Here is an 8,066-nt window from a genome sequence, read left to right as displayed (position 1 = left end):
GCACCCGCCCACAAGACTAGAATCACTACTCTCGACGGGTCTGACCTAGAGTATGTGGACAACTACAAATACCTAGGTGTCTGGTTAGACAGTAAACTCACCTTCCAGACTCACATTAAGCATCTCCAATCAAAAGATAGATCTAGAATCGGTTTCCTATTTCGCAAACAAAGCCTCCTTCACTCATGCTGCCAAACATGCCCTCGTAAAACTGACTATCCTACCGATCCTTGACTTCGGTGATGTCATTTACAAAATAGCCTCCAACACTCTACTCAGCAAATTGGATGTAGTCTATCACAGTGCCATCCGTTTTGTCTCCAAAGCCCCATATAATACCCACCACTGTGACCTGTACGCTCTTGTTGGCTGGTCCTCACTACATATTCGTCGCCAAACCCACTGGCTCCAGGCCATCTATAAATCACTGCTAGGCAAATCCCCGCCTTATCTTAGCTCATTGGTCACCATAGCAACACCCACCCGTAGTCTGCGCTCCAGCGGGTATATCTCACTGGTCATCCCCAAAGCCAACACCTCCTTTGGCCGCAATTCCTTCCAGTTCTCTGCTGCCAATGACTGGAACAAATTGCAAAAATCTCTGAAGCTGGAGACACTTATCTCCCTCACTAACTTTAAGCATCAGTTGTCAGAGCACCTTACCGATCACTGCACCTGTACACAGCCCATCTGAAATTAGCCCGCCCAACTACCTCATCCCTATATTGTTATTTATTTTGCTCATTTGTACCCCAGTATCTCTATTTGCACATCATCTCTTGCACATCTATCATTCCAGTGTTAATACTAATTGTAATTATTTTGCACTATAGCCTATTTTATTGCCTTACCTCCATAACTTGCTAAATTTGCACACTGTATATTATATGTATTTCTGTTGTATTTTTGACTTTGTTTTGTTTTACCCCATATGTAACTCTGTGTTGTTGTTTTTATCGCACTGCTTTGCTTTATCTTGGCCAGGTCGCAGTTGTAAATGAGAACTTGCTCTCAACTGGTTTACCTGGTTAAATAAAGGTGAAATAAAAATAAAATAAAATTCCGCCAATTCTGTTGCAAAACATTTCTCAAACGGAACGAAAATGGGGAGGGACTTCCCTGAATTTGTCCACTACAAACTCTCACAACTGTTTGGACTAATGATTATACCCCAGGAGTCAACTGTATGGCAAGCTATATCATATCACTGGGTAAAGGTAGAAGTTGATACTAGGTGCAGGTGTCCCGGTAAGAAGGCAAGGATAGGGCAGAGAGAATTGAGGTTCCGGTTTAGAGCGTTTGAGCTCCCATTTATTTTCTCCAATCAAAGATCCGGCATTTACACAATTATAGTGACTGGCCTAAGGCGGGTAGCCTCATACGAACCATCCTGATCTCGCAAGCTTACATTCTGTTTCACCACAGATAGAACAAATATGGTAGTGAGAGGAAGCCCAGTGACCGGCAGTGTGAGAATATGAAACGAGATGGATTTTTGGCCGAAATTCTGCTAATTCACTCATCGATTAAACATTTGATCTCAATACAGTTCTGTTCCCAAAACTACAATCTGTTACGAACAGAGTGGACTAAGTTCTGTAGACTTTACCCTTTGCCAAAGTTTCAAAAAATTGCGTTGTTTAGAAGGAGTGCAAAGGCGATTAGAGTTATTGCATACTCGCACTTCACAGAGTAGGCATCCCCAACGGAAATATGCAAATGCAGCTAGAACGTACCAATAGAATCTTGCTAGCTCATGCTTGGATCTGCCCACCTCCTTGCTTGTTCTGCCCTCTATGGCTAATTTGTTCCCATTTGAAACGACAGGCTGTGGTCTATCTTGGTTTAGTTATAAAAATCTTTGGTTTCACCATCCTGATCTAGCGAGCTTACATTCTGTTCTGTGTAGCTACAAGTGGGTGCTATAATAATGAACTGAAATGTATTAGTCACACGCAATCTCAATTGGCTCAAGGAGGAGCGCTGCATAATTGGTGGGGGACGACATGTTTACTGTTGCTTGTTTCCTTATTGATTTACACTATACATACACAAAAGTATCTGGACACCCCTTCAAGTTAGTGGATTTGGCTATTTCAGCCACACCCATTGCTGACAGGTGTATAAAATCGAGCACACAGCCATGCAATCTCCATAGACAAACATTGGCAGTAGAATGGCCTTACTGAAGAGCTCAGTGACTTTCAACAGGGGCACTGTCATAGGATGCCACCTTTCCAACAAGTCAGTTCATCAAAATTCTGCCCTGGTCAACTGTAAGTGCTGCTATTGTGAAGTGGAAAAGTCTAGGAGCAACAACGGCTCAGCCGTGAAGTGGTAGGCCACACAAGCTCACAGAATGGGACCGCAGAGTGCTGAAGCGCGTAAAAATAGTCTGTCCTCGGTTGCAACACTCACTACCGAGTTCCAAACTGCCTCTGGAAGCAACGTCAGCACAATAACTGTTTGTAGGGAGCTTCATGGCCGAGCAGCCGCACACAAGCCTAAGATCATCATGTGCAATGCCAAGCGTCGGCTGGAGTGGTGTAAAGCTCACCGCCATTGGACTCTGGAGCAGTGGAAACGCGTTCTCTGGAGTGATGAAGCACGCTTCACCATCTACAGCATACAATGACATTCTAGACGATTCTGTGCTTCCTACTATGTGGCAACAGTTTGGGAAAGGCCCTTTCCTGTTTATGCATGACAATGCCACCATGCACAAAGCGAGGTCCATACAGAAATGACTGGCCTGCACAGAGCCCTGACCTCAACCCCATCTAACACCTTTGGGATGAATTGGAACGCCAACTGAGAGCCAGGCCTAATCGACCAAGATCAGTGCCTGACCTCACTAATGCTCATGGCTGAATGGAAGCAAGTCCCCGCAACAATGTTCCAACATCTAGTGGAAAGCCTTCCCAGAAGAGTGGAGGCTGTTATAGCAACAAAGGGGGACCAACTCCATATTAATGCCCATGAATTTGGAATGAGATGTTTGACTAGCAGGTGTCCACATACTTTTGGTCATGTAGTGGCACGTTTTTTTTACTTTTGTATTAGCATATTTCAAATCATTTCATAAAGCATTCACATATATTTGTCATAACCATAAATATTTCCAACACATAATTTAAGAGCCAATAGCCAAACTATAACTTCATTTCAGTCAGTATTTCAATCAGAAGAAGAATATTCATCATAATATAAAACCTATTATTTAAATTAAGTCATATTTCTTAAACCATAATTATCTCTAAAGCATTTACAAAATATATTCACCATCATTTAATTATTAAATTATTTCACAAAGTATCTAAATGTTAGTACCACACGAGGCAACATTCCTTTGCCACTGAAAGTGGAACTGACAGCATTTTAACTACTTTGCAGATATGAAACAAACAGACAATCATATCAGTCAAAAATATAACATTCCCAGTTTATGCTTCAAAACCAACTTTATAAGAGGTTTTAAAAGTAGGTTCTATTTGACTTAATTCCATGATGTGACGTACCATAAGGCATTGTTGGCTGAATAGATGGATGCAGTTCAATGCATGATTAACATAATTCACCAATACATTTCTTGGTAGTCTTAAAAATATTGCTATCAGGTTGTAAATCACAGCTGGCCTGGTACATTGTTTGCTGCCTCCATTCGGGATGCACTGTTTCAGTTTCAATGACTCAATATTTTGAACAAAAACGGACAACTGTAACTAAGGCTGGGAATGACAATACAATCAAACTAGCAAGGGCAATAATCACAAGTCAGTCATAATGTGGCTAATAGGCTAGCGCACGTGTCAAACACAAGGCCCGCCGGCCAAATAGGACAAACAAGCGAGTATAAATTAGTCAACAGTTGAGTCATCTACTTTATGAAATTACAGCCTGATGTGCTCCATCGGTGAATTCAACTCCAATTGTGCTGCTTTCGTGTGTCCCGTTCATAGCGCACAGCTGAGGGAAAGTGTACAGATGCCACAGTCATCTGGTTACTGAAATGTTGCAGTCTACCTTCGGTTTTTAAAGCTTGACAATGAATAACCAAAAAATTTAACCTGCAACAAAACACCATGCAAAGAAGAAACATGTAGGCCTATTACAGCAACATTAAAGCAGTAGCCTAGGCTGGCTACTCAACTACAACAGCCTCCATTTTGAGTGCACCATACAGCAATGCTGCAATCTACCTCCACAGTGATCCCTGCAGTGCAAAAAATGACTAAATGTGGGGTGGGGAAAAAACATATTTTACGTATAAATGTTACAACAAACCTATAGCTACGTTTTTGTTATTTGGAGTTATTAAATACTTTAAAAAAAGGGTTGCAGCATATCATGCACATCTGCAAGCATAGCAGCAAAGGCTGAACAAATATTAATCTCTTCTTTTGTTTTAATATGTTAAAATGCTATATACAGCATCGTATGTACATAAGTGGACATTATAAAAGTGCCATATTTTTTCTAATAAAACAATGGTCAGTTTGGGTCAGATTTTTTCAATATGGCCCATGTGCTGATTGAGTTTGACACCCCAGGGCTAGCATATCTATACTGAACAAAAATATAAACGCAACTAAAGTGTTGGTGCCATTTTTCATGAGCTGAAATAAAAGATCCCAGAAATGTTCCAAATGCATAAAAAGCTTATTTCTCTCAAATTTTGTGCACAAATTTGTTTACATCCCTGTTGGTGAACATTTCTCCTTTGCCAAGATGATCCATTCACCTGACAGATGTGGCATATCAAGAAGCTGATTAAACTGCATGATCATTACACAGGTGCACCAAGTGCTGGGGACAATAATAGTCCACTAAAATGTGCACAACACAATACCACAGATGTCTCAAATTTTGAGGGAGCATGCAATTGGCATGCTGACTGCAGGAATGTCCAACAGCGCTGTTGCCAGAGAATTAATGTTCATTTCTCTACTATAAGCTGCCTCTGTCATTTTAGAGAATTTGGCAGAACGTCCAACCGGCCTAACAACCGCAGACCACATGTAACCACGCCAGCCTAGGACCTCAACATCCGGCTTCTTCACCTGCGGGATCGTCTGAGACCAACCACCCGGAAAGCTGATAGAACTGTGGGTTTGCAGAACAAAATAATTTCTGCACAAACTGTCAGACACCGTCTCAGGGAAGCTCATCTGCGTGCTCGTCATCCTCACCAGGGTCTTGACCTGACAGCAGTTCGGTGTCGTAACCAACTTCAGTGGGCAAATGCTCACCTTCGATGGCCACTGGCAAGCTGGAGAAGTGTGCTCTTCACAGATGAATCCCGGTTTCAACTGTACCGGGCAGATGGCAGACGTTGTGTGGGCGAGCGGTTTGCTGATGTCAACATTGTCAACAGAGTGCCCCATGGTGGCTGTGGGCTTATGGTATGGGCAGGCATAAGCTACAGACAACAAATTGCACTTGCTTGAGGCAAATGGTGGTCACACCAGATACTGACTGGTTTTCTGATCCACGCCCCTACATTTTTTTTTTTTTAAGGTATCTGTGACCAATGGATGCATATCTGTATTAGCAGTTGTGAAATCCATAGATTAGGGCCTAATTAATTTATTTCAATTGACTGATTTCGTTATATGAACTGTAACTCAGTAAAATCTTTGAAATTGTTGCATGTTGCGTTTATATTTTTGTTCAGTGTATTTATGTAGCTAGCTATTTATTTAGCAAGCTAAAAACACAAAGCCTAAAGTTAGCCAGCTAGCTGCTGGGAGGATGTCATGTCATTGGAGGAGTGGGTGAGTGACCGACTTTTTCCCCTCATCGTTTTTCAGTGGCTACAGCTATTGATTCCGGTTGTCATTTGGTTAGCTAACAAAAAATGTGAATCGCTTTCCTAGCTAGCTATGCTGAACTTGAACGACTGTTATTCACAGTTAGCATATCTCTTAGTTGACAGGCAAGTTCCCATTCAGTTGTCAAAACCTGGGTTGGGACGAGCACGCATTGCCAGGCAAGTTGCAGAAGGACGAGCAGGCTACTATTCCCCACCATTTCAGTGTAATTTTGACGGCCAACTACCTTAAAAAATGTGAGGGTTTATCTAAGGTTCCCTCGTTAGATTTGAGCTCATCTCGCCAACGATAGCATTAGCTGTTGATTTTGTTGTTGTCGATGTGCATAGGCAACTGAAGGAGAGAGAGCCTACCTTTTCATGGCTGTTTGATCAATAGGACTGTGAAGTTCCCAAATGTAAGAGGACTCCCGTGGTATTTACAGAAATTCATTCTGGTGTATTTTGAGGCTTTTGGCAAATGCGTTCTAATGATCTAAAGTTGCGCTGTTGCTACTGCCTGTAAACACACAGTCCAGTTCAAAGTGAATGATATAAGGCCCGTGTGGCAAACGGCATATTTGCATATAGGCCTACTGTAGCTCTAATTGGCTATGGCGCACCGGTCTGCGTAGACTCTGGTCCTGGTCAAGACAGATGTATTTTCAAATGTTTTATTATTCTTTTTAGTCTTGTCCCATCGCTGCAACTCCCCTACGTACTCGGGAGAGGCGAAGGTCGAGAGTCATGAGTCCCCCGAAACACAACCCTGCCAAGCTGCACTGCTCGCTTAACACGGAAGCCAGCCGCACCAATGTGTCGGAGGAAACCCGGCCCGCCACCAGGAGTCGCTAGAGCATGATGGGACAAGGAAATCCCGGCCGGCCAAACCCTACACTAACCCAGACGATGCTGGGCAAATTGGGCAACACCTCATAGGTCTCCCGGTTACAAAATAGCCTCCAACACTCTACTCAGCAAATTGGATGTAGTCTATCACAGTGCTATCCGTTGTCACCAAAGCCCCATATACCACCCACCATTGTGACCTGTACACTCTCGTAGGCTGGCCCTCACTACATATTCGTCGCCAAACCCACTGGCTCCAGGTCATCTATAAATCACTGCTAGGCAAATCCCTGCCATTGGTCACCATAGCAACAGCTACTCGTAGTATGCGCTCCAGCAGGTATATCTCACTGGTCATCCCCAAAGCCAACACCTCCTTCCAGTTCTCTGCTGCCAATGACTGGAACAAACTGCAAAAATCTCTGAAGCTGGAGACTCTTATCTCCCTCACTATCTTTAAGCATCAGTTGTCAGAGCAGCTTACCGATCACTGCACCTGTACACAGCCCATCTGTAATTAGCCCACCCAACTACTTCATCCCCATATTGTTATTTATTTTGCTCATTTGCACCCCAGTATCTCTATTTGCACATCATCTTCTGCACATCTATCATTCCAGTGTTAATACTAAATTGTAATTATTTTGCACTATGGCCTATTTATTTATTGCCTTACCTCCATAACTTACTACATTTGCACACACTGTATTTAGATTTTCTATTGTGTTATTGACTGTACGTTTTGTTTATCCCATATGTAACTCTGTGTTGTTGTTGTTTTTAAATCGCAATGCTTTGCTTTATCCTGGCCAGGTCGCAGTTGTAAATGAGAACTTGTTCTCAACTGGCCTACCTGGTTAAATAAAGGTGAAATAAAATAAAATAAAAATGCTACACATTCCTTTATCTCATGCCCTTCTGCACACTTATCACTCCTTGGAACCTCCCTCCTACACACTGCTGCCACATGCCCATAAGTTTGACACCTGTAACATCGTAATGTATTCGGCACATAAGCTCGTTCAGGATAACTTATATATCCTAACTTCACTTTGTCGGGCAAAGACTCAACTTCAAAACTCAAAAGAACAGACAATGACTCTTCTGTTTCCCCACTCGCCACTCTGTTTGCGTCACACCAAACAACGAGCATCACAAACACCGGAAATCTTCCCCTTCAGTTAGTCAACTTTTACATTTACTGCTACCCCAGTAATCACTCCTTTCAATGGCGCCCTTTTCTTGAGAGTGAAACAATTCACATTTCTTGCCCCCCATTTGTTTAACTCTGAGCGCCTTCTCCCTCTGACCAGCAGAAACACAAACAATTATCACTAGACCACTTCTGGTTACCCTCACTGATTCCACTATACCCAACTATTTTTTCTCAACTGGCATACCTGGTTCA

Source organism: Coregonus clupeaformis, chromosome 17, assembly GCF_020615455.1.
Source record: "Coregonus clupeaformis isolate EN_2021a chromosome 17, ASM2061545v1, whole genome shotgun sequence".
Taxonomy (NCBI): Eukaryota; Metazoa; Chordata; class Actinopteri; order Salmoniformes; family Salmonidae; genus Coregonus; species Coregonus clupeaformis.
This window is presented reverse-complemented; position numbering follows the sequence as displayed.